Source organism: Xyrauchen texanus, chromosome 5, assembly GCF_025860055.1.
Source record: "Xyrauchen texanus isolate HMW12.3.18 chromosome 5, RBS_HiC_50CHRs, whole genome shotgun sequence".
NCBI classification, from domain to species: Eukaryota; Metazoa; Chordata; class Actinopteri; order Cypriniformes; family Catostomidae; genus Xyrauchen; species Xyrauchen texanus.
This window is the reverse complement of record NC_068280.1, coordinates 29,915,612-29,942,012: the sequence shown is the minus strand read 5'-3', so window position 1 is coordinate 29,942,012 and position 26,401 is coordinate 29,915,612. Positions and strand designations below refer to the sequence as shown.

At 42.1% G+C, this 26,401-nt stretch overlaps 1 long non-coding RNA gene across 1 annotated transcript; it reads right to left on the bottom strand.

Moving 5' to 3' along the window:
* Window positions 1–17,447: 17,447 nt before the first annotated feature.
* On the bottom strand, window positions 17,448–18,939 carry LOC127643486 (uncharacterized). Its single transcript, XR_007970525.1, has 3 exons — window positions 18,817–18,939; window positions 18,495–18,698; window positions 17,448–18,373 (listed from the first exon to the last, which is right to left on the bottom strand). It is a non-coding gene; the product is annotated as an uncharacterized LOC127643486 (long non-coding RNA).
* Between the last annotated feature and the right edge of the window lie 7,462 nt (window positions 18,940–26,401).

Here is a 26,401-nt window from a genome sequence, read left to right as displayed (position 1 = left end):
GACTTTAATATTATTCTAAAATATGGGGTGGGGGAGGGGGGGTTAAAAGTTAGTAAAAGTTGTTCAGTATGTTTCTCAAACAAACCTATCATATTGCTTCAACAGACTTGGAATAGCACTAATCTTGAATTAATAAACTAATAATTTATTATAATGCACACACAAAAACAAGAATGACACCAAAGAAGATCAAGTTATGGCACAACAAGCAGGAATCACAATTCGAAAGGAGCTACCGCATAATAAGACATCGGTGTAACTACTATATTATAGGTTGTGTGCATATTAATGTATGACAGGACAACCCATAACCTATTATTATTGAGTACATATTTTTAAACATCACAATTTAACATCACGAACAAGAGGGAACGTAGAAGAATTAAAAAGCTCTATGGTTTGGATGCCATCTGGTGACCGTTACATTACAGAATGTACAGTGTAACAAAGAATGACACAGAACTAGAAATCTACAGTAATTTATGGTAACATGTCTGAATGTTGTGTGTTAACTGATACAGTTAGAGGGTGATGTGTGGAGAACTTTTTTTTGGTTACCTAATGCATCATCAGCAGGTAGTTGAGAATACTCTGTAATTCGTCTTCCTTTACACCATAATCCTAAATTCATATGCAACAGAAACACAAGTGTTACCTATGCTGCACTTTTTATGTTGAGTTGATTCATTCAGACCATATGTTAATTTCATGGTCACTTCACTATACCATGATGAGTTGTTTGACAAACAACAGCAGGAATGCTCGGAGAGAATGAATCTCCTTCTGATTGGGTCTTGGTCCATCTGAAAACAAACGGATATATGATATCAGCCACAAAATCAAGAATAATCAAGAGTAATTCTTTATTTTGTTAACTCCCAATGTTTAAAACTTGCTTAATTTCAGAATGCTTTGATGTTAAGTATTTGGTGGAAATTTGATTAACTTAACAGAAAGGTTTACATTTTATTCACAATATGTGGGCTCAAATAGCTCCACGTAACTCAAGATGCATTTTTCTTGTGGTAATGTGTGAGACCATGTTTTATATTATTTTCATTTGTAACTTAGTGTAAGGAAAAGGAAGAGTTTAACATAACTATAACCATTTCTTAAATGAGTCCTGAACAAAACAAGCAGGAGAGAAGTCTACTGTGGAAATTACAACACAGACCCAAACACGCTCAATGACAAATTAGTCCTTTCATTTTCAGTTTTGACAGCTAAAGGGTGGCCAGGAGACTGGTAAATGTTTGTAGAACAGCAACAGCACTGCCTACTGTACAGGGGATGAAACCCAGTACAGGACTGATGTGAATAGACCTTTCATCAGAAGTTCGTCTCGCAATATCGTCAAGGACTCATCGCTTTTGATGTTTTTCACTCAACGCTTTTTATGTATATAACCTGCATCTTTGCATGCTCCTAATGCAATTATTATAATATATACATTAGAAGCCAGAAGTTTATATACACCTTAGCCAAATACATTTAAACTCAGTTTTTTCACAATTCCTGATATTTAATCATAGTAATAATTCCCTGTCTTAGGTCAGTTGGGATCACTACTTTATTTTAAGAATGTGAAATATCAGAATAATAGTAGAGAGAATGATTTATTTCAGATTTTATTTATTTTCATCACATTCCCAGTGGGTCAGAAGTTTACATACAATTTGTTTTACTATGGATATAGATACTTGTCTACCTGTTTCGTCCAGCATCTTCACAAGGTTCTTTGCTGTTGTTCTGGGATTGATTTGCACTTATCGCACCAAACTGCTTTCATCTCTAGGAGACAAAATGCATCTCCTTCCTGAGTGCTATGATGGCTGTGTGGTCCCATGGTGTTTATACTTGTGTACTATTGTTTGTTCAGATGAGAGTGGTACATTTAGAAATTTGGAAATTGCTCCCAAGGATGAACCAGACTTGTGGAGGTCCACAATTGTTTCTTGAGGTCTTGGATGATTTTCCCATGATGTCAAGCAAAGAGGTACTGAGTAAGATGGTTGGCTTTAAAATACATCCACAGGTACACCTCCAATTCAGTACACCTCATATCAGAAGCTATTGGCTAATTGTCTAAAGGCTTGACATAATTTTCTGGAATTTTCCTAGTTGCTTGAAGGCACAGTTAACTTAGAGTATATGTAAACTTCTGACACACTGGAATTGTGATATAGTCATTGTGACAGGGAGGAGAGCGAGGCCGGGTCGTGATTATACAAACCGTTCCCTTATCAGGCTAATTAAGCCTCCGGGAGGGATAAAGGCCAGTTGCGGACGGTGGTGCAACGAGAGAGAGAGATAGTTTACGGACATGTCCGTTGTGTGTGTGTTTGTCTTTTGTTTAAGTTAATCATTAAAATATTGTTTAAATCGGCAGGCCGGTTCTCGCCTCCTCCTTTCCATTGAACTGCTTTACACTGGTGTCGAAACTCCGGAAGGAGGAGGGATACACCGTAGGAGATTTCTCACCACTACCATCCACCCCAACGGAGCAGCTGCGAGGGGAGAAGGGGCTCCTAACCAACCGCCTAGAGCGGTCAGGGCTGCTGCCAGGGGCGGAGGAGTCCCCTACCGACCGCTGAAATGCGGCGGGGTCTGAGACCGCCGACCGCGAGCGGGGAGGTAGGGTACGCTATCCCCCAGGGAAAGGGGGGTGTACGTCATGCCGGGGGCTCCCCTGCCTGAGAAAACAAGGGAGGAATGTGACAGGGCGGAGGGCGGGGCCGGGTCGTGATTATACACACCCGGTCCCTTATCAGGCTAATTAAGCCTCCGAGAGGGATAAAGGCCGATTGCGGACGGTGGTGCAATGAGAGAGAGTTCATTTACAGACATGTCCGTCATGTGTGTGTTTTGTCTTTTGTTTAAATTTATCATTAAAATATTATTTATATTGACAAGCCGGTTCTTGCCTCCTCCTTTCCATTGAACTGCTTTACAGTGATTTAAAAGTGAAACAATCTGTCTATAAACAATTGTTGGAAAAATTTCTTGTGTCATGCACAAAGTTGATGTCCTAAACGACCAAAACTACAGTCTGCTAATATTAAATCTGTGGAGAGGTTAAAAAATTTGTTTTAGTGACTTCAACTGTAGTATAGCCATAGCTTGTCTCCTTGTCTCTGAATAAATTGACTTTGAAGAGCAGCTTGAATTTTTCTTGAGTGCAACTGCGGCAGACAAACACAAGAGCGTGTGTGTGTAAAGTTTTGGTGGTAAATCCAATGGGAAAAATACTTCAATAACACTATGAAACTAACATCTAACATTAACAACATATTTTTCTTTTTGTGAGTTGTTGTGTAGCTACAGTGGTAAACACGTGTTGATCACACAAACATATCATTGTTTGGACACAAATCATACAATGTGATAAGAGACCTGCAGAGGAGGGATGGAATCAAACTCAGGTTTGGCCAAGCAAATTAACCAAGGATGAAAACAGCCTAAATTCTTAAAAAAGAAATAATTAAGAATAAAAAAAAAAAGCTTTTCTATCCCAGTGAGACTCAACCAAATCAAAAAGCTGTAAAATATTCCTTTAGAAATACACAGATTTTATGATTTTACACTGATATATATCCACATGGACCCTATTACCTGTTATGACAGAACAAGTCTGATATTCTCTGCTTTCGGGAAGTGTTGAGAAGTTAGTTTAGTGCTTCAGCAGGCGACTTTCTTACAGAGACCCTTGGGCGTGATTCTGCTGCGATCCAGTGGGTTTACAACCCTGTAGAAATACTTGAGCATGTGCATGACCTGCAGTATGGTTCCTACTCTGTGGATGGCATTGTACTGTAGAAGGTGACAGGTAGGTGTAGAGAACCAACTACACCTGTTGGGGGCAGCAAATCAGTTTAAACCACCAATGAAAAGACACATTTGTGAAAACAAAGAATTGGTAAACTGTTCAACTAGCAAGTAATGTATCATGATGAGTTTGCATATGTGGTTTGCATAAATAGATGAGACACCTTAGCTGGGGTGTGAATCCAGATGGTAGGGTTGAAAAGGATGTGGTCACACGGTTGTTTCAATAGCAAGATGCCAGTGGGAAGGTTGCTAAAGTAACAGGCAAAGGCAAGGACAATGTCCAGAACAGGTCGTGTCACATGTACTTTGGAAGACTGAGGAGAAAATATATACAAAATAAAACATAAGACAAATGTAAAAACATAAATATGTACAGCACACACATCAGCTGTAATTTTTAAGCTTTTTAAGCACGTATAGGCATTTTTACATAAACTGTACAGATTCAGTCAGGATCAAGTTCAGCATCTTTTCTTTAAAATACATTTCTTTATTTATTTTTATTACTGTGGTCAGAGTATGACCGATGTGAGGTCAGATTAAGCCTGAAACATCAAGGACATTTTGGGCCGTAATACAAGTAACATTAATTAATTACAGGATGAGAAAGTGACCACGCACAATCAGATAAAAAAAAGAGAGTAAAAGGAGAGAAAGAAAAAGACAACAAAAAGAAATAAGAAAGTCCAGGACTAATTACTGACAAGACTTGAGCTTCAGCACTTATAAAAGTGCTTTTTCTTAATTACAAAACAGAAGATCTTCTGTTGGTTCTCTATTTTTTCTGTTACCTGTCAACTTTTGCAACGTTACTGAACATGAAACTTTGTTTAACAAGTGTTCCCTGGTACACATCTTGAGCTAAACGCAGTCTTACTTCAAACATTTAGGAGGGGTAAACTTTTTACTCCAATGTTTAGCTTCAGCATCAGCAGGATTCAAGTCATTTAATATGATAACAATTGTCTTTGGAAGTACTGTACATGTTGCACATCCTCAATGAACATGACAACATATGGTCCTGGAAGTCACTTACGTTCTCCAGTGCATAACCGATGACAGAAAGCCCTTGCAGGCCAGCACCTGCTCTTGCATAGCTACAGAGCCTTTCAACAGCTCCATCACAAATTACAGAAGAGTTCAACTGAGAAAAAGACATAAAACAAGGTCAGCTTCAATAGTCAAAGATAAATGATTAAAAACATCAACCAGACAAATAATACATAGTCCTGATCTAGCTCAGGTATTGAAGAGATAGTTCATACTGCAAATCAGTATGTTAAACAGTCCAAATAAATTAGATCACGTATAATATTCATTATGATGAACTGTTTGAAAGTGATATGCAAAATTATCCTGCATAAACACACTGAGCATTTTGATAAACTATTCAAGGCTGAATTCATAACTGTGGCATTTGTACTTCAGCTGACAAGCATTTGTTAGTATTACAGCCAATCAGGGCTAATGTTCTACTTTGTTTTGGCTCCTATTACCTGGTATGTCTACACATAAAAACACATTAATGACCACTGGTTTTCTGTGGTTCATCTTACGTATGTTGATCATGTACATGTGTTTCTAAAATGAAAATAGATTTTTGACATATCTAATTATTGGTACATTGTGCTGATTTATATGCTGTTCACATTATCTAGCTTACTAACATACGTTTATCAAAATTTCGAGAATGACTTGAAATAGTCTTGGAAGTAGCAGTTGGAATGGGTTGAAAATGATGAACTATTAAGAAAGGTTTTGTACTGTATGCCATTGTTTTTCAGTAAAAGTGTGTTTATTACTGTAGCTTTTCTTGTAAAGATAACTCAACATTTAATAAAATTTACAAATATATTATTTATCTTAATTGTGGTGTGGCCAGTGAAAATGTTTCCAGGGCAAGCAACAATTTGAGTGTCCACACTTGCACTCTTTCATCTGAAAAAGCATCTTTTTCTATACGTTTTCTCTATTTCCACACTTTGACAGCCTCGTTGACAGCGAAAATTTTGCTTTTTGAAAATGCTCTCCCAAAATGCTGTCTTCACGTTGTAGTGTTGTTTGATCAATTCAACCCAAAAGCCAAAGTTTTGGCTGTGTTTTTGTGCCTGCTATCCACACTTTGGTAGCATTGTAAAAGATACATTTTACTTTGTACAAACCTTCACATTGCATTCCTTCAAAGGTGACAGGACGTTTACTCGGAATTGCTGTCTGGCGACAGAACATGAGGAGTTTTCATACATTTCAGAATTGGCGTGTGGAATTTGCATGCCACTCCCCCCAGAAATACAGGTATAAAAGGAGGAGCCCAGCCAAAGACCTGGGCCATTTCAGAGGTTGGTTCAGTGTTGTGGCAAGAGGGACACAACGCCTGGGGGTTACATCAGTAACCATTATGTTCCCTATCTGTCACTCACTTGACATTGTGTCGATGAGTTGATACTAGGGGTCCCAATGGAAAATGCCACAAGAGCTGAACCGTGTTACGCAGGCGGTGCGAGATGGGCAGAACACTGTGTGCCTCGTAGCCAGCGCAGCAAGCCGGTGCATAACTACCCCAACACACTGGCAGGCATGAAGCGATCTCCTAGACCTCGGGGAGCTGCTAACTGCTCAGAAGTTTAAGGACTGGCTGGTCCAGCCGTAGCCTTCACTCTATTGTTCTCCCCAACAAAATCTCTCAGCTGGGGGACATATAAGGTCCACGTTTGGGGGTGTCCCTCCAAAGAGGAGGACACAGCGGAGACCACACCTGGCCCCAAGGGGGGCTTCTAAGTGGAATACATCACACGGTCTTTCCGGGTTAGAGCGGAAGCACGTTGTGTGGAACAGCACCAGGAGGGGAGGCGTTACTACAAACACGGTGACCAAGGACAGATGGCCCTCTGCCCAAGGAAAATGCTGTTTACCAGTGGAGAAACAATTTTGCAGAATATACAGGGTTACCTAAGGAGACAACCAGGACGTGTGGAGCACTTACCTCAATACGGGGGCTTAAGTGACGCACGTACTGGGGTGGCGGTGAGCCTCTCCGAGGACTTGTTGGCCGCTGTGCTAAGGAGAAAGAACGTCCAGGGGTCACACTTTTTTGCGAACGCAACTGGGAAAAGAGCGCACGTCTTCACCTCAAGGGAGGGGAAAGGTGCTATGTGCAAGCAGTACACCTGGCCAGCTGACCCAAACTTACCTGTTTGTGTCACCTGATAACACACAGGATGATTATATAACCTCACAAAGGTGTTAGGTGTTGCCCAGCCCGCAGCTCTACAGGTGTCTACTAGAGAGGCACAGTGGGACAACGCCCAAGAAGCCGCTACGCCCCTGGTAGAGAGGGCTTGCAGGCCAGCAGGGGGCGGCACATGCTTGGCATGGTATGCCATATTAATGGCATCCATGACCCAGTGAGCGATCCTCTGTTTGGAGTCAGCACTTCCTTTCCATTGTCCACCCAAGCAGACAAGAGTTGCTTGGAGCTTATAAAGCTCTGAGTTCAATCCAAGTAGATGCGAAGAGCACACACCGTACACAGCAACGCCAAGGCCGGATCTGTCTCCTCCTGTGGCAGTGCTTGCAGGTTCACCACCTGATCCCTGAAAGGGGTTGTGGGAACCTTGGGCACATAGCCCGGTCGGGTCTAAGGATGACTTGAGTACGCCGGACCAAACTCCAGGCACGGTTCGCTGACAGAGAACTCCTGCAGGTCCCCTACACTCTTTAAGTCTTTAAGGAGAGCGTATTTAACTCAGCTGACTCAAGGGGCTTGAAAGGATATCCCCGAAGGCCCCGAAGGACCACAGAGAGGTCCCACAAGGGAACGAGGCGCAACCTGGGAGGGTCAGGAACCCGAGGTCCTTAAGACTTCCGCATCCCATCCAAGGCCAGAAGATTCCAGAGGTCCAGTCACGGGTGCCAGAAGGTGCCCCGTCCCTGAGACCTTTGTGAAGGCACAAGGTGACAGGGACAAACCGAGGGGGAGGACCTCATGCTGGTATGGAAGTACGCGTCCTTCAGGTCTACTGCAGCGAACCAACCTTGATGCGGGACACTCGCTAAGATGCGTTTCTCGCTAAGAAGCCCCTTCCTCTGTAAGACCCCTTCCTCATCTCGGCTGGAGGGACAGGCTCTATCGCATCCTTCTATAGGAGGGAGGCGATCTCCGCACACAGAGCAACGGCATTCTTGCCTCTCGCCGTAGTGAAGCGGACACCACTGGACCTGGGCTGGCGCCTAGCCAACTGAATCGTGTAGCCGAGTCAGACAGTCTTGATCTGCCATCACGGGGGGTTGGGGAGTGAGCCACACCCCCAAGCCGCACACAAGGGGGAACAATCGTGTCAGACATACCAGCGGGTGGGGGCTCGCGACGGGGCGGATCCTGAGGTGCCACTTGTGGCTGTGCTGAGTCTAGAGACATCAAAGCACTTACCTGGCTCCTTGTGACCACTCCCGGAACAGCCTGGGACGGGGGAGGAAGATTTACGTCCTCGTAGCCCATGGAGACCATCACATCAGGGGCAGATTTTGCCACAGCTGGGCACGCAGGGGTGGGAGGCCCGCCTCCGAGGCGCCATACCTGCCAGAGGGAGAAATGATGCCTGGTGGTCATAATAACGAAGGCCAGGGACACAGACTGTGAAGCCCAGGAAATGAGAAAAATGCTCTTTTCTTAGAATGTGGGTACTGCGGCCCTTGGGGCATGCAGTGAAACAAGAAAAGGAAAATAACAAACTTCCACCCAGCCCTCCATAAGGGAAGGATTGGTGCTCTTACCAGCTCCTGTGCAGCGGATCTCCTACTTCCTGGACTGCCCGTCTCTGGGAACACTTTGAAGCCTTCTTGGGTTCTTGGTGACTGGCCATGTGACAGGTGGCATCTGCTTTCTGTGGGTGGCTCGACGCCAGGGCCAGCCTACTGGGGCTGCCACAGGGGGACACCCTTGGCGACAAACAGATGGGGGTGCGAGACATTGCGTCGTGCCAGGGCAGGATGTGTTTTATGATCCCCGTCGGCCTTTTAACCACTGAGGATTGCTGGGCGAAATCCTTCATGGTGCCGCCTGGTTCGACCAAGCTGGGCCAAAGGTGGTGCTCCTGGACCACTAAGGTGGACATCGCCTGCTCGAGAGAGAGTAAGAAGAGAGAGAGAGCGACATACTGTTCAAAGTGAGGAAATGGAAAACAAATTTAGTTTGACAATGTGAATATCTCAAATATTTGCCAGACAATTATCATAGCAGCATTTACATTTTGTACCTTTGCAAATCTAATGAGTTTTAACATTCAAGTACGTTTCGGCCATTGGTTTTCCCCAAAACACAAGACAAAGCTCCATCAGTTTCCCCCTAAATAAATATATACTTCTTACTGTTTTCTAATAGTGATTTATGATCAAAGCAAGGGAAAATCTGTCGCTGATCAGAACAAGGTTAAGCATTTTTTTTAATGCGTAAAGTGTGCAAATTAGTAAAATGAATTAATTTAATTGTAAACACACAATCTTAAATGTGATGCCGATTACATCACTAGCTGATCTAAAGGATGAAGTACTGTTCATTTTCTAAAATAATATGAACGAAGAAATCCAAAACAATAAATTTTCCGATACATTCGATACAATAAAATATCGATATACTTTATTGTGATACTTTTTCTCATGATATTGTATCAATACTTTTGATCCATGTATCAATATTATATTACTAAAAAATATTAATGTATTCATATCATGTAAACACACAACAAAGTTTGCACAGTGTTACTTCCAAATCAATTTAATGAGTTCGCCAAGAGACATAAACTTGATGTTTCGAGCTACATGCTCTTCATCATACTGTATATCAGTATATAATTGAAATATACCCAAATTAATTGGAATTGAAATTAGAATTGATTCGTACATAAATCAAATCATGATATCGTGATGTAACTCAGTATATCTAATTGTGATATGTGTATTGCAAAATGTATCGTATTGTGAGCTACCATGCAATGCCCAGCCCTATTCAATTCAGTTCCAATTTAAGGAAGCCATTAGCATTAGTTACAGTGTAAACAGCCTTGAACAGCAAATAAAAAAGCCTTGGGAAAATTTGGGAGGAAAAAAATTTCCCCATCTGGTAATAGCCTAAAATTAAATAATTTGTGCTGCACTCTTAATAAAAGAGTTCAGCACTAATATTGTGATCTACCTTATATATACAGTAGGTCCCCAGAGTGCAGCCAAAACAGCACCAACCCACATCTCAGAATAGCATTCTGAGATTATAGTCTTCTCACCACAATTGTACAGAGCGTTTATCTGGCTTACCGTAGACTTTGTCAGTTTCAATCATTCGGGCCATTCTCTGTTGACCTCTCTCATCAACAAGGCATTTTCGTCCACAGAACTGCCGCTCACTGGATGTGTTTTTTGTTTTTGGCACCATTCTGAGTAAATTCTGGAGACTGAAAATCCCAGGAGATCAGCAGCTACAGAAATATTCAAACCAGCCCTTCTGGCACCAATAACTGGTTCCTTGACTTTAGGAACTGTAAAGTCATTTGCACAACAGAGGTGATGCAATATTGTGAAACGAATCGCAACGAATGGCCCTTTCACATTAAAGTGAGGAGAATGATCGCGTTAACATGTTCACGCATTTACAATAGGTTTCGCAAATTGACCAAAATGTTTTATACATTAGGAGGTGGAATGCACATTTCAGCTGGTCTGCCCTTCACCCAACACAGATGAGAAGAACTACTTTGGAAAATGTAGCAAAAAAAAACAACAACATGAAATCGCAATACAAATGACAAATAAGTGATTTCTCTAACTAGCAGATCGAAAAACGAAAACAGTTTTCTTTACAAGCTGTAGTAGCGATGATGAGTTTGCTGTTGATTTGCTCAAAGAGAAAGAAAACATTCGAGAAACTTCACAATAGGGCTGCAACTAATGATTATTTTGATAATCGATTAATCTAACGATTATTAAAATGATTATTTGACTATTTGGCGATTATTGCAACGATTAATCATTAGCTCTTTACCGATTATTCTGCTTCTGTCCCGACTTAAATGGTTGGATTAAACGTGCTTACTAACAATAAAGAGACATTTAAAAAAAAAAAAAAACTAATAATAATACTTTTTATATGTTTATTTCAGTAAAGAAATTCACTGCAAAACAATCCTATTGTTATCAAGTGTTTTTGTCTTGTTTTACATTTAAAAATGTCTAAAAATCCTTAAAACAAGATATATTTAATTGAGAAGCAAAATATTAGATATTTAGACTTACTTTAAGAGAATGTATCTTAAATAAGCAGTAAGAATATTTTGTATATAAGTGTATTTTTTACTTGGTTATACTTCTTCGAGTGCAGAAAAGACAAAATATACTTATAATCAAGATCTATTCTCTAAAAGCAAGTATAATTATCTTATATGCTGCTTCTCAGGTGCATCTTTTTTTAAAGGATTTTTAGATATTTTAAAATATTTGTATTTTTAATATTATATTCAACAATCTCAGTTAACAATTTTTTCTTCTGCAGTATAGTTGCAAAAATGTTTTACATTGTTTTAAATATTTATATTGGAAAACAAGCCAAAACATATTTTGTTGCAGTGTATAATGGGGCAAAGACTACCCTCTCTCACCTTTCTGTTCACTTCAAACCATCTTTAACTCACATAAAAAACAAACTCTCTTGTATTAATAAAGCTGCATATAGCCAATTGTCTTCACGATAAGAAATGCAGTGACATATTATGATTCAATAAGTCGTAAGCCAATATGTTATAATCTAGTGGCATTAAGCAAGCACGCTCAAGGGATGAGCATCCCGTGACAGAGTGTGCATCAGCCAGGTGCAGTTTCAATCTCTCCCCCTTAGATCGGACATTCGTGCAACTCATAGAAGAGCCACTGACAGCAAATAGAAATGGCAGTTTTGGAGTTTATAGTTACAGTATTTACATGATCTGCTTCCGTATTATTTGAACTTTAATAAAGCTATAACGCATGAAATATAACTGCATTTAAGATGTAACGTTGGAGTGTTTCCTTTAAAGACGCTCGACACACAAGCTCCAGCTCAACTTATTCCACAATGAGAGTGCTTCTGTATTTACTTTGTATTTTTGCATTATAATTCCCTCATACTTTGCAATCTACATCACATGAAGCTGTTTGGAACGTTTAGAGTGTGTCTGGACTGTGAGCTGTGTAATTCTTCCTCTCCTAAGTCAGGTGCGAGCTGCAGTGCTGCTCTCATCATTAGAGTTTAAAGTGATCGCATGTTACATTAAATTAGATCAAACGACTATTCGACAATTAAAATTTTTGTAGACAATTTTTTATTGTTGACGTTGTCGATAACGTCGACTAATCGTTTCAGCCTTACTTCACAAACAATTTCAGTTCACCTGCTGGAAAAGTTTACTGGGAGTATCATCATGTATGCACCACTGTCTGAGGGGTTATGTAGGGAAAATGAAGCTCAAAATGGGAGGAAAAAAAATTAGCGTTATTAATTAATTTGGGAATAATAATAAATTTGGGGAATCTTGTAGGAACCATTTTAGACAGTTAATTAATGCATTTGTCCATTGAATAATTGATACATATGCCAAATGCCAAATGAAGTCTGAGCGGATGAGCAGCAATCTTTTTATTAAAATTGACAACTGACTATTGGTTCCAAGTAGTGGGTTTTAATCCTAGGATTAACTCCTTGCAAGGTGTCTTAGCCAATCCTGGTGCTACATTTTAGGTCTTTTGGACCACCCTCAATTGCATATCTGGAGTTTGTGGGTTAATTAATTGCTCATTCTTATAATGCAAATACCATGCAGTTTGCTCTGACACACCATAATCCGCCATTTAGGAAATGAGAAACTAATTACATTGATATCAAACACCTGTCTGGCCAAATGACCAATCTAGTACTATGACTAGCCAGCTAAACATTCAAATAATAATTTAAAAGAATCAAACTAGTTTATTACCTAAGGTTATAACAAGAAAACCTGGATACCTAGATCTACTCTAACATTAAGTGTGCATAATGTCTCGGGTTGTTCTTAGGTGTCTCGAGTGGGTTCCCAGGGTGCCCAGCACTTTGAGTTACCTGATTGGTATTGCCTGTTCCACGGCTTCTCCCAGCAGTTGATTTGAGGTTTGGGCTGGGCTCAAATGTAGTGGCCCATTTCTTTGCCAGCTGAGAATTCTCTGGGTCTAGCATTGGATGGTGTGGTGCCATACTGGCACTGTACACCTTGAAGGTTAGTTATTGGTTGTTGTGGTATGTTTTTGGGGTATTTGCTGAGGTCCAGGGTAGCAACCAGTCCTTGTTCAGACTCTGGGTCTGAAAATTCCCTGATGAGTGCTCCTCAGAGCAATTGATAATCTGATTTGACATGATCTGGTTGATGGTCTAGAAAGCTTCACATTTCAAGGCTGGAGGTTATCCTCAGCAGATACAGTCTGTCTCCAATGGTTGCTTGTGTCATTGTTTGCATATGAAAGTCTATGTTTTGCAGTTAAGCATGGATGTTGTGGCCCCCTGTAGGATTTGGGATGAAGTTGTTGATATTTCTAGCCAGTTTATCAAGAGATTTAAGGGCCACTCCATGCGTTGTCTCAGGATACAATCTCAGCAGCGCAGAGGATTTTTGGGAACCAGCAGGTAAGGTTTGGGTAGATCCCTTGGTGCATTGCCTCCCGGCTGGGAGATCTAGTTCTGCTGGTCTTTCTTGACTTCCTGTTGCACGATCTGGTACTCTGTGGCTTGTTGCTTTAGGTCATTCCTCTCTTGTTCTAGATGTGCAGTGCTCTGGTCGCATCATTGGGAAAAAATCAAAGTGGGGGAGTGTGTGGGTTTGTGAATGACAGATGGTGCACTCAATTCACAGTGAGAGACATGGTTTGTAATCATGATGTGGAACTGCTTTTCCTAAGTTTAAGACCCTTTTATTTACCAAGAGAATTTGTGAACATTATTATCTGTGGGGTCTATTTTCCTCCATCTGCGAATGCACTAAGAGCGGCTGAGTTTATTAATGACTGTTATTGTTATTATTATTAACAACAACTTTAATGCACTCCTGGCCAACCTGTTTTTATATTAGGAGATTTTAATCATTGTAAATTGGAATTATCATTAGCTGGGTTTGAGCAATATGTTAAATGTTCTACAAGAGACTCTAGAATTCTGGATGGAATGGAGGAGGCGAGAACCCGCTTGACAATATAAATAATATTTAAAAAAAGAACTAAAACCAAAAGACACAAACACACACATACACATAGGACGGACAGCTTCCCGTAAACGTTCTCTCTCTCTAACACCACTGTCCGCAGTCGGCCTTTATCCCTCTCGGAGGCTTGATTAGCCTGATAAGGGGCCAGGTGTGTAAAATCATGACCCTTCCCCGCCCTCCGACCGTCACACTGGACAAATGCTATGGGAAAGTAAAAATGACATATAAGGCAAGACCTAGTCCCTCTTTGGCAATTTCAGACCATAATACTGTCAATCTTATAGCTTGCACTATACAGGAGGGTTTGTTTACAAACATCGCTGGCTAGTGACATGCGCTGTCACAGGTTGACCTCCAAGTGCCCATGACTAGTGGTTGTGTAACCCACCCCAATATTTGGAGTTTGTGTTACATTTTTTTTTATATAAGTGTATGCTTATTTTTTTTTAGTTTTTTTTTTAACTTTCCTAATACATAAAAGGATCAGACATATATTTTATTTTCTTGCGTTAAGAAAATTTATTAATACAGAACATAGTACAGACGTATTATGACGTGCTGCGTGGAGGCGGAGTCAAGTTCATCAGTTCAGCCAGCTTGAGGGGAGAGAGAACTGCTGCACGTGTGGCTGCCGTTAATTTACTCCATTTACGCAGTTGTCAAGTTGAATATATGTCTGAACTACTTTTATTGTGTTAGGTAAGTCTTTATCATTCTATATTCTTCGGTATTTGATAGTTAATATTTTATACGACAGATTGTGATACGGTGATTTGATTACCAGGTCATAAAGTGTATAAACAATAAACACTTGTAATTTGGATTGCTATATTAATTATATATATGTATACAGGTTTATTTGATGTTGTGTTTCAAATTCATATTTTAAGTTAAATTGTTACATTTTCGGTATGTACTCTGGAATAATTTGGAGTCACGTTCATCAGTTCAGCCAGCTTGAGGGGAGAGAGAACTGCTGCACGTGTGGCTGCCGTTAATTTACTCCATTTACGCAGTTGTCAAGTTGAATATATAATTTTATTGTGTTAGATGTGCCACACGGACTAGTGGCGATCGGATGGCATATTTCAGCTGTGTGCGGTCATGAGAGAAAGCAACGCTGGAGGTTCCAAAAATGGAGGACGATCCTTAGTCAAAGGATGGAGCATATGGAATAGAGGTTTCTTCATTGATTGAGGAGATTTTGCAGTCATTTTCACACTGAACTGAACAGCGAACACATATACACTACACATAAACAATACACAGGACTGATTGGAATTTGTACTGATTTTATTCATTGTATTGTTTGGGTTTATTTCAAGACAGTGCTGTTGTGCCTGTCATTTCTGTATTTACATACAATTGCTATTATGTTGTTTTGTTGTTTCTTTTTTTTGTTAATGTGTAAACTGTGATCGTAAGTAATACTGCTGATTTGAAGAAATATAAGTGGTTCATACTGGGAATACAGTTAAAGGTTATTCAAACTAATACTGTTGTATGGTTTATTCATTCAGTTGGATATCTGCAGCTGGTGAAAACCTCAGGTTGCGGTCACAAATACACTTTTGAACTTGTATGATTTTGAACTTGTATGATATTGTTTCAAGTTGAGAGGCTCTTGTGAAACCCCGGACTCGGGATTCAAAGTATTAGTTCATTTTAAAATATTTAGTGAGCTCAGACCCATTGAGAATATTTTTTTTCTCTTCGGATTTATTATTGTGGCCCTGTGGTGGGGGTTACAGTTGCTATGGGGACAAACACACGAATACAGTTCCAGCCATGCACAAGAAATATCGAAACATTCCAAGCACATGCACAATGAACAAAGAAACAACTACACACAGTGTGGAGTTTAAACTGTGTACACTCAAAATACTGCACAATGATTAATTCACAGCAAACCGCAAAACATGGGGTTTATAATTTCATTCATTCAGTGCTCTTTCTCCCTTATATCAATCAGTTATCTCTAATCAACTGTCAGAGTTACTACGACTATTTCAACTCAACGGTTGTTTAAAAAATACTTGGACACTGAGACACAATGTTACATAAGTTATTTCTCAACTTTGCTCTGCAAGCACATTATAGATTATTAGTAGCTATTATTTAACATTACAAGTTAACAGCTCAGATGAATTTACTTCAATCTGGCAGCAAACACAAGGCCTTCAAATGATTAAATGAGGAACGCTCAAATTTCCTTACATAACAATGTAATTGAGATTTCTTCATCAAAATGCAGTTTACTTTTACTCTAACTTGGATTTCTTCGCAAGACAGATTAAATATAATTTGGTACCATTTACGTGCATTGAAAACGTGAAGACACTTTTCAACCAAAAAAGAGAGTTGGATTTTAAGCTACTGCTTAAACCCACATTTAAACAAGTCGACTAGACAAAAGGACTACACAAAACACATCATTCAAGTTTCCTGCCTTATCATCCGGATTTATAAAACAGGTAAGCATTCAATGTCACTTTATTTATAAAGCACAACTAAAACAACAGCTGTTGGCCAATGTGCTGTACATAGTAAAATAAAAAATAAAACTTATTTAAAAAACTAAAATAAAACAAACAATCCACAGCAATACACCTATAGGGCATAGAAAGAACAGCAGAAAAGAATCATCACCTCACTGATTAAAAGTTATTGCAAACAGATAGGTTTTAAGTTTTGATTTAAAATTGGATATATTCAAGGCGGTTCTAGTACTTACAGGAAGACTGTTCCAGAGTTTTGGAGCTGCTATTTAAAAGGCTCAGCCCCCTCTAAGTTTTAATCTAGTCCTTGGCACTACTAAAAGTCTCTGATTTGAGGATCTCCAAGATCTCCCTGAGGAATGTTCTGACAAGAGATCTGTGAGATAGGATGGCGCCAGACCATTTAAAGAGATTTAAAGACCAATAATAGAACTTTAAATTAAATTATATAGTATACCGGCAGCCAGTGTAGTGACATAAATGTAGGTGTGATATGTTCGTATTTCTTCACTCCAGTTAGGAGTCTGGCTGCTGCATTTTGCACCATTTGGAGCCTAGAAATGGAAGCTTGACTAATACCTGTATAAACCATACCTGTCAAGTTTTGGATTTGAAAATAAGGGAAATTTTACGGCGCCCACCGCGAGCAGTCCCACCACCACAACCAAGCTCCAGTATCCCTTACATTTTAAGACAGGTGTTATAGCCTAAATGAAAACACAAAAGGGTGTATATGAAGAGCATTTATTTAAAGGCTTATTTGCATATTTTCTGTTCATTTAACATTGCTTGTCTTTACATTTACATTTTATTTTCATTCCACACATTCTTTTCATTTCATATTGCTTTTCTTTTACAGTTTTTCCTTTTCAATTCACATAACTTTTCTTTACTCTTTTAGTGAGTTATTGTACAAATTTGTTGCAGACTTTGCATTCTTTAAGACTGTTTTGGAAGGAGTGTATTTGTGGGCTGGGCCAGAGTGGTTCATTTTACATGAGAGTAGAGCGCAAGCAGTTCTGTTGTCTAACGTCATCCTATTCTCTAACAATCTTTCATACCATGCTAAACACCCTTTCTGAACTTGCATTGCTATGGGTAATGCATAGTAAAGCCTTCATAAGTTTTGGCAGCTCACTGAACCTCATGTCCTTTCCTACCAGGCCCCAGAATCTGTTGATTCTGTCTTCTTGGGGGAGTTGCTTACTATCGGTCACCTGATAGTCTGTGAATTCCTCTCTCATCTTATCCTCTTTCAGCCTCAACTGAGGGAACAGGGCCCCTAGCCTTTCCACTGTAAAGTAAAACAAGTGTTTGACTGAACATTGCAGATCTAAATAAGTATCAAGTATACTGTGCCAATTATTTGTTTGGTTATCAATGAGGAACTGTCCCCAGAGGATGTTGTTATGATGCGATGTAAAGCCCTTTGAGACAAATTGTTTGTAAAAATGGGCTATACAAATAAAATTGCCTTGCCTTGCCTAACATCAATAGGCTTTATGCACAGCTGCACTACTTCCTGAACTTAAGCCAGCTCCTTTATTTCCTGTCTTACATTATTGGACAAACTGATTAATCCAGGTGTGTCTGACCATTGCTAGGGTGGTTGCTAGGGTAAGTAGTGGAGCTGGGCATAAAGCCTATTGGAAACTGTTTCTATTATCAACCTGCCCTGGAGTTATGTTAAGACGAGCTGCAGGATCCAGCACTTTCAGGTCCCTCAGGAGTGGATGGTCGAGGGGAAAGGAGGAGAACATCTTCTTAAGAACTGCCTCATAGAAGCTTCTCACAGTTCTACAACAGCATAAGAGTGAAAAAAATGCATTAGTGGTAATATTTTTAGGCACACTACAGCCTATACTCTCATACTGTCAAAAGATGATATCATAATAAAACTACTGGGTAATATACTCACTGAAAGATTTTCTTCTCGGCTGACACAGGGAGCTCAGCGCTTCTCATGAATTTCTTTGTGTCTGCTCCGATAAAGAGATCTTCATCAGCCAACTGATGTCCATCTCCATACTCCACCTCCCTGAGAGATACACCCACGATTGCCCTGGCTGGTATGAGGTAGCCCAGGATCCTCTTCAAGTCTGTGAATTTGTACTCCCTCTGACTGCAGATAATATCAATGGTCACAACAAAATAACAGTGAAATAAGTATGCTACAATAAGCACAAACATTTAATTATATACTATTATTCACTCATTCATTCAATATCATTGACACCCACCTGGAAGGCAATGTTAAATTCAGATAAAGGCTTAAGGGCAGCACTCAGGAACAGGAAGTAGGTCTTCACGATTGGATCACGCAGATGGCTTGCCAGATCACGCACTTTAACACTCCTCTCCACCTCTTCATGACTGTTAAAGTAGGCCTACAGTACATAGAGATACAGGGTGGCAATACATGGTTAAAATGGAATATAGCATAGTAAACTGTGTAGATGTCTGCTGAGTGGAGTTACCATCCTACCTGTAGTGCATCCCACTGGTTCAGCACCCTCTGGATGCAGGTTAACAGACTCAGCCATCTGGTGCTGCAGTACCTGAGGAGCTTCAGATGGTCTGAATCAGTGAAGTCTACAAACTCTTTGTAGACTTCACATCTTTTTGCACTGAGAGATTTTTAAGAAAATTACTCTGTTAGTGGTTGGAATTGTGAGTGAGTGTGTGTGTGAGTGTAAAGAATATGAACTGCAGGCCTACTAGGCTACCTTGTTCATGAGTTAGCCACATGCAATGTTGTTACATTGTAACACACACAACATTAGGTGAGAGAAATAGCAGGCCTGTATGTATGCATTTACCTTTTATCAAAGTGGTTGTATATCCCCACCAGGATGTCTTCCACTGGTACCTGGGCTGCTCTGATGCCACAGCCAGTGGCCAGCTGTACCAGATGCAGCCAAGGTCCTGGACGTGGGGCTGGCTGGTCTTCTGTCTGCTGATGACCGAGTTATGGCAGCCTTTCATAACACTCGCATTATCAGAGTTAAGGGCAATCAGGTTATCCCATGGGATGCCTCTTTTTCTATTGGAAACAGGAAAAAATGCCACAAAACATCTCAGACAAAATGTAAGGTTGTAATTAAATGCAATCTACTAAACATGTCAACAACACAGTGCAGTTCCCCTTACCTTAATGCTTCACTAAGCTTTTCATACAGATTTTCTGCATTTCCTACATTGCATACAGGCATCTCCAGGAATCTTGTAGCGACCTGCAGAGTGGCCTCATCGTAGAGTCTAGTCAGGATGACGAATTCTTTGTCTGTTTTTCTGTTGTTCGATTCGTCGCACATCAGTGGAAAGGGCTGAGATCGGCATGTTTTGGCCAACTCGTCCTCTAGTTCTGCTGCTATGGCACCTGTTGAGTGTCCAGTAATTAGCTAGTAAGTTAGCCTACAACTTGCATGCCATGGGTTAATGCTCAAATGTTAGAATATTCAAACACATTTCAATCCCATTTTATACCGTTTTAGCAAACGTATAGTAGCCCAGCAGTAAGAAAGATAGGTAGCTATATGGCTAGCTAACTTACCTTTGATGATTTTAGTAGCCTTAGTTTTTCCCGTTGAGTATTTTCATGCAATAGCAGAGTCCGGGAACATGTCAGCCACTTGTTGAAGTCGTCGTGGAAGGAGAAAGGAATGTTGTTTTTGGCACACAGCATTGCCATTTTTACCTCTGCACGTGTGACCTGGTCTGCCTCGGTGGCATTTCTCGTCATGAATGCTGACATCGCATGGGCATGTTTTTGTGCCTCTAGCCCGCGTGTCACGATTCCCTTGTTGTCTGCCCTGTGTTTCATTAGTCTTTGTCAAAAACTACACTTCCAACAATTCCCGGCCCTCATCACTGCCAGCCCTGTGTCATTGTTCTCACCTGATTGTCGTTTGTTATCATCATGTCTCCTGTGTATTTAAACCCTGCTGTTTCTCCACTCCTTGTCGATCGTTGTATGTTTCACTGAAGGTGTACGTTTCAGATGTTTTGTATGTTTTGATGAATTTAGATGTTTTTATGTTACCTTTGCCCGTCGTGGATGTTTCCCCAGCCTGTTTATTCTTTTGATGTTTTTCGTGTTTTGGTTTTGTTTTCCCACCGTGGATGTTTCATTTGTTCCTGTTGGTTTTGTGTTCACACTGATTAATAATAAAGAACCCGCATCTAGATCCTCACTCCTCGTCTGCCCTCGTCAGCATTCCTAACAGAACGATCGACCATTATGGATCTAGCGGTTCTTCGAGCAAACTGTCGTTTGCTGAACCTGAGGCAAGAAAACCGTCCGGTGGAGGAATATGTCCGTGATTTTCTCGAGCTAGCGAGTGCCACGGACTTCCCAGACTCCTTCCTGGTGGTTTTCTTCCGGGACAACCTGACCAGTTTGCTCAAGGAGCGGTTGCCACCGGCAACGCCATTCGTGGAGGAGATTCTGCTGACATGCGGCTCGCCGTTCACTGTGGGCGTTGTTGAGGAGGACCCTGCCCCTCCTCCCACAGTGGTGACCCTCCACTCGTCTATGGCTCGTCCTTTCACGCCTGCCCCACCTGCCAGCAAGCCAACCCCCACGCCTGCCTTGGTCAATGAGCCAGCGCTGCCAACTTCGTCCGCCCGGAGGAGGAGGAGAAGAAAGGCTTCTGCTCCCCAGCTCACGCCTGCCACGGTCTGCAAGCCAGAGCCGATGCCTGCCAAGGTCTGCGAGCCAGAGCCGAGGCCTGCCATGGTCTGCGAGCCAGAGCTGACGCCTGCCACGGTCTGCGAGCCAGAGCCGACACCTGCCACGGTCTGCAAGCCAGAGCCCACGCCTGCGAGCCTGAGCCCACGTCAGCCACTGTCAGCGAGCCTGAGCCCACGCCAGCCACGGTCAGCGATCCAGCGTTGCCAGTCTCGTCCGCCCGGAGGAGGAGGAGAAAAGGAAAGGCCTCTGCTCTCCAGCCTCCGCCTCCTGAGCCTCCCAGGGCTCCGCCTCCCAAGCTTCCCAGGGCTCCACCTCCCGAACCACCCAGGGCTCCATCCCTTGAGCCTTCCAGGGCTTCATCTCTCGAGCCTTCCAGGGCTCTGCCTCCCAAGCCATCCAGGGCTCTGCCCCTCGAGCCTTCCTCGGCTCCGCCCCTCAAGCCTCCCATGGCTTCAATTCCTGAGCCTTCCACGGCTCTGCCTCCCAGAGCTTCGCCTCTCGAGCCTCCTGGGGCTCCGCCTCCCGAGCTTCCCAAGGCTCCACCTCCCGAGCCACCCAGGGCTCCGTCCCTCGAGCCTCTCATGGCTTCAATTCCTGAGCCTTCCACGGCTCTGCCTCTCGAGCCTCCCAGAGCTCCGCTTCCCGAGCCTCCCAGGGCTCTGCCTCCTGAGCCTCCCACGGCTCCGACTCCAGAGCCTTCTACGGTTCCTCCTCCTGAGCCACCCATGGCTCTGCCACCTGGGTCTTCCACGGCTCCGCCCCCCATGGCTCCGCTACCAGAAACTTCCATGGCTCCGCCTACCTCGGCTCCACCCTCGCAGTTCCCCATGGCTGTCCTGTGGCTGCCTCCCAGGCCTCCTGAACCTGTCCCTGTCCTGTGGCCACCTCCCAGGCCTCCTGAACCTGTCCCTGCCCTTTGGCCACCTCCCAGGCCACCTCCCAGGCCTCCTGAACCTGTCCCTGCCCTGTGGCCGCCTCCCAGGCCTCCTGAACCTGTCCTTGTCCTTTGGCCGCCTCCCAGGCCTCTTGAACCTGTCCCTGACCTGTGGCCACCGCCCAGGCCTCCTGAACCTGTCCCTGTCCTGTGGCCGCCTCCCAGGCCTCCTGAACCTGTCCCTGTCCTGTGGCCGCCTCCCAGGCTCCCTGATCTGTCATTGCCCTGTAGCCAGCTCCCAGGCCACCTGACCCAGTCCCCGTCTTGTGCTCCCTGTGCCCCCTTGGACTGCCTTCTTGCCCTCTGTGCCCCCTTGGACTTCCCGTCTGCCCCCTGTGGCCCCTTGGACTGCCTTCTTGCCCTCTGTGCCCCCTTGGACTTCCTGTCTGCCCCCTGTGGCCCCTTGGACTGCCTTCTTGCCCTCTGTGCCCCCTTTGGACTGCCTGTCTGCCCCGTGTGCCCCCTTGGACTGTCTGTTTGCCCCTTGTGCTCCCTTGGACTGTCTGTTTACCCCTTGTGCTCCCTTGGACTGTCTGTTTGCCCCTTGTGCCCTCTTTTGTCTGCCTGCCCCCCCCCTCACTCCTTGGAATTTTTGGGTATTCTTTTTTTTAAGAGCGTCTGGAAACCGCTCCTTTGAGGGGGGGTTATGTCATGTTTCCCTTGTTGTCTGCCCTGTGTTTCACTAGTCTTTTTCAAAAACTACACTTCCCACAATTCCCGGCCCTCATCACTGCCAGCCCTGTGTCATTGTTCTCAAATGATTGTCGTTTGTTATCATCATGTCTCCTGTGTATTTAAACCCTGCTGTTTCTCCACTCCTTGTCGATCATTGTATGTTTTACTGAAGGTGTATGTTTCAGATGTTTTGTATGTTTTGATGAATTTAGATGTTTTTATGTTACCTTTGTGGATGTTTCCCCAGCCTGTTTATTCTTTTGATGTTTTTCGTGTTTTGGTTTTGTTTTCCCACCGTGGATGTTTCATTTGTTCCTGTTGGTTTTGTGTTCACGCTGATTAATAATAAAGAACCCGCATCTAGATCCTCACTCCTCGTCTTCCCTCGTCTGCATTCCTAACACCGCGCTTGTGCTTGCCGGATTTCTTGTGCTGACATACATCATTCCTTCCCCCGTGTGAGATGCTAAAGTCGCAGTTACAAAACTTACAAAACGCGTGACTCTCCCCCACCCTGCTCCTCTTCAGAAAAGTAAATTCGCTGTCCCATTGATCGCGGTATTTACATGAGGATTTTGGTTTTTTGGCAGGAGTGCCTTCCGTCTCTGTCGTGGTGTTCATCATCCGTCTCTGTTCGCGTTGTCACTCATCATCTGACCTCACACACTACCTGTGTACACTGGTGTACTACAGGTACACCAGTACCTGTAGTAGGCTACTGCAGGTGGCAGTTATCGCAAGGCTAATGACAGCTCAGATTGGGAATGTTTTTTGTTTTTTTTACTCCGCCCGGGCCCGGGGTATTATTTTTTAATAACGCAGGTTAAAATACGGGAGATTTATGGGAAAATACTAATACGGGAGGACGGCGGGAAAGAAGGGTAAAATACGGGACTTTCCTGGCCAAAACGGGATACTTGACAGGTATGGTATAAACCAGTGGGGATTTCTTTAAGACTGCAAGGGAAGCTCAGCTTCCCCTATAATGTCAAAAAAATAATGGTCAAATATGTACTATTGTGTAAACAATTTATTGACTAAAAATGCGTTAGAACACGTTCATCTCGAAGACGAGTTCGTTCAGAATCAGCTACATTACATATAGCAGGTCGGCTGACTCGATTTACTTCTCATACATTCCCGTAGCATCAGTGCATTTCCCTGTTGAAGCCGAGCGTCCATTGACTTCAGTGGGGCTGCTCTGAACAGTTTTTTTCAGTGCTCCGAAAATAGACAGTCATTGGATAAATGCTGCGATTATGTCCTGCCCACGGACGCTCAGCGTCTCTGGGGGTGAATGAGGAGTGGGCTGGCCCGGACTCCAGGCTTCCGCATGATGATTGGAGGATCTGTCGAAAGGCTGCATCTCCTTTTGATTGACAGCGAATCTGTACTATAAGAAGTCACTGAAGCTATTTCGCGCTCAGTCCCATCGCGGATTTCTCAAGTGTAGTCGAAAGACAAACTGCTGCAACCTATTTCTTTATATTTGTTTGGCGAAATTGCTAGTCAATTTGCATAATACATTTCACACAATTATACACCACATTCCTTGTTTCAGTTTTACCAAGTTTAATATATTTTGTTTTAGAGCGTTCTTTCGTTCGTTCGTTCGTTCATTCATTCATTCATACAGTAGGCTAGGCTAGCGTCGTACGGGTGAAACTGCGCACGATGGCAGACGGTGCTAATATTGTCGACCTGATTTTGGCGAAGCCATTTGAAAGTCTTCCTTACGAGGAAAAAATTAGAATTAAACAGTAGGGCAGATCAACACCTAAGATTGATTTAGTGCAAAAAATAGGGTAAATAAGTTTATAATGTAGGCCGAAAATGAGCTTCCCCTCTTTGAAAGACCAGCAGCCGCCACTGGTATAAACTGAGTTACAATAATCAAGCTGAGACGTGATATAAGCATGGATAGCCCTCTCAAAGTTCTTAAAAGACAGGAAGTTTCCTTAGCCAGCGATCTTAGATGGGGGGGTTTAGGACAGCCAGGCCTTTAGATTGGACAGACCGGCTAGCAGTTTGTGTTTTGTTTTAGTGGAAGATATATATTTTAGTATTGTCCGCATAACAGTGCAATGAAATGTCATATTTCTTTAACTCTTTCCCCGCCAGCGTTTTTTAAAAAAAAGTTGCCAGCCACCGCCAGGGTTTTTGACGATTTTCACTAAACTTTAATGGCCCGCAGAATATTCTCTTCCATGAATATATGAAGATGCTATATATCACAATAAAGATCTGAGCCTCTGCTTTTAGGCAAAAAAAAACGATTTTATTTTATCTTCATTTGTTCTTTTTTTATTGCGACTTGAACAGAGGTCGGTTTTGTCAAAAAACAACATTTCAGACAAAAAGCTGATAAAAAGGCATGTTTATGGCTGATATTTTTAGCTTCTCAATACTCCACTTCTTCATGTTTGAGACGATCGCAGTCTGTTTCTTTGATCAAAGAGTTGCGTACTCTTTCAAAACATGCGGAGGGGTCTTCCTTACCGTATAACACCTAAAACATGGAAACCCGGAAAATTCCGTGTTTGGCGGGGAAGCGTTTTTTCATAAAACACGGAAAATTCCGTGTTTGGTGGGGAAAGAGTTAAAAAACGTGCCTAATGGGAGCAGGTAAAGTTAAAAGTATAAAATCGGGGCCAGGATGGAACCCTATAGAGTTCCACAAGTAAGTAGGGCAACACTAGATGAGAATTCACCAATATTCACTGAGAATCTTCTGTTCACAATGGCAAAGTTTATGTAAACAAAGTTGTCCTCAAAGTTTGGATGGTGCCCGCATTCTCCACCAATATGTAAGGGAAATTAAGCTCAAAACGGAAAACATTTTAATTCATTGATATTAATAAATTTGGAACTATTATTCAATTCGGGAAATCTTAAGGGAATACATTTTTGACAATTAATCAATGTATTCATCCACTGAATAAATGATAAAAATCCCATCAATTCTATTAAGCTGTCACCATTTTGGCCATAAACAGAAATAAATTAATATAGATTTAGAATGATTATTTTAGAGTAAAGTAGTTAAGATTGGCCCAAACCAGCGACCTTAATTTGTGAACATAAAAACCATCAAACAGAATCAAACGAAATGTGAATACATCCAAGACAAACTAACAAAAAAGGGGAACACTACACAATAAACTGAAGAAATATCACACACACACACGCACACACACACAAAAGCAATGGGTAAAGCAGAGAACATTTTAAGACCTGAGTTCTATGGCAATAAGTATGAAAAATTAGAGACTGCTACTTGAAATCATCAGTAAAACATTTAGCTTAAAGCAATGACTCTGCATGAATGCAGTAGGTAAATGTTAGCCTAATGTGTCAGATCAGTGCATATAAAAGTATGCTCACCTTTTTCTTGCCGTGTTGGACCAATTGACTATTGGTTCCAAGAAGTGGGTTTTAATTCTAGAATTGACACTCCTTGCAAGGTGTCTTAGCCAATCCTGGTACTGCATTTAGGCTGTAAACTGGTCGGGATATCAGGAGT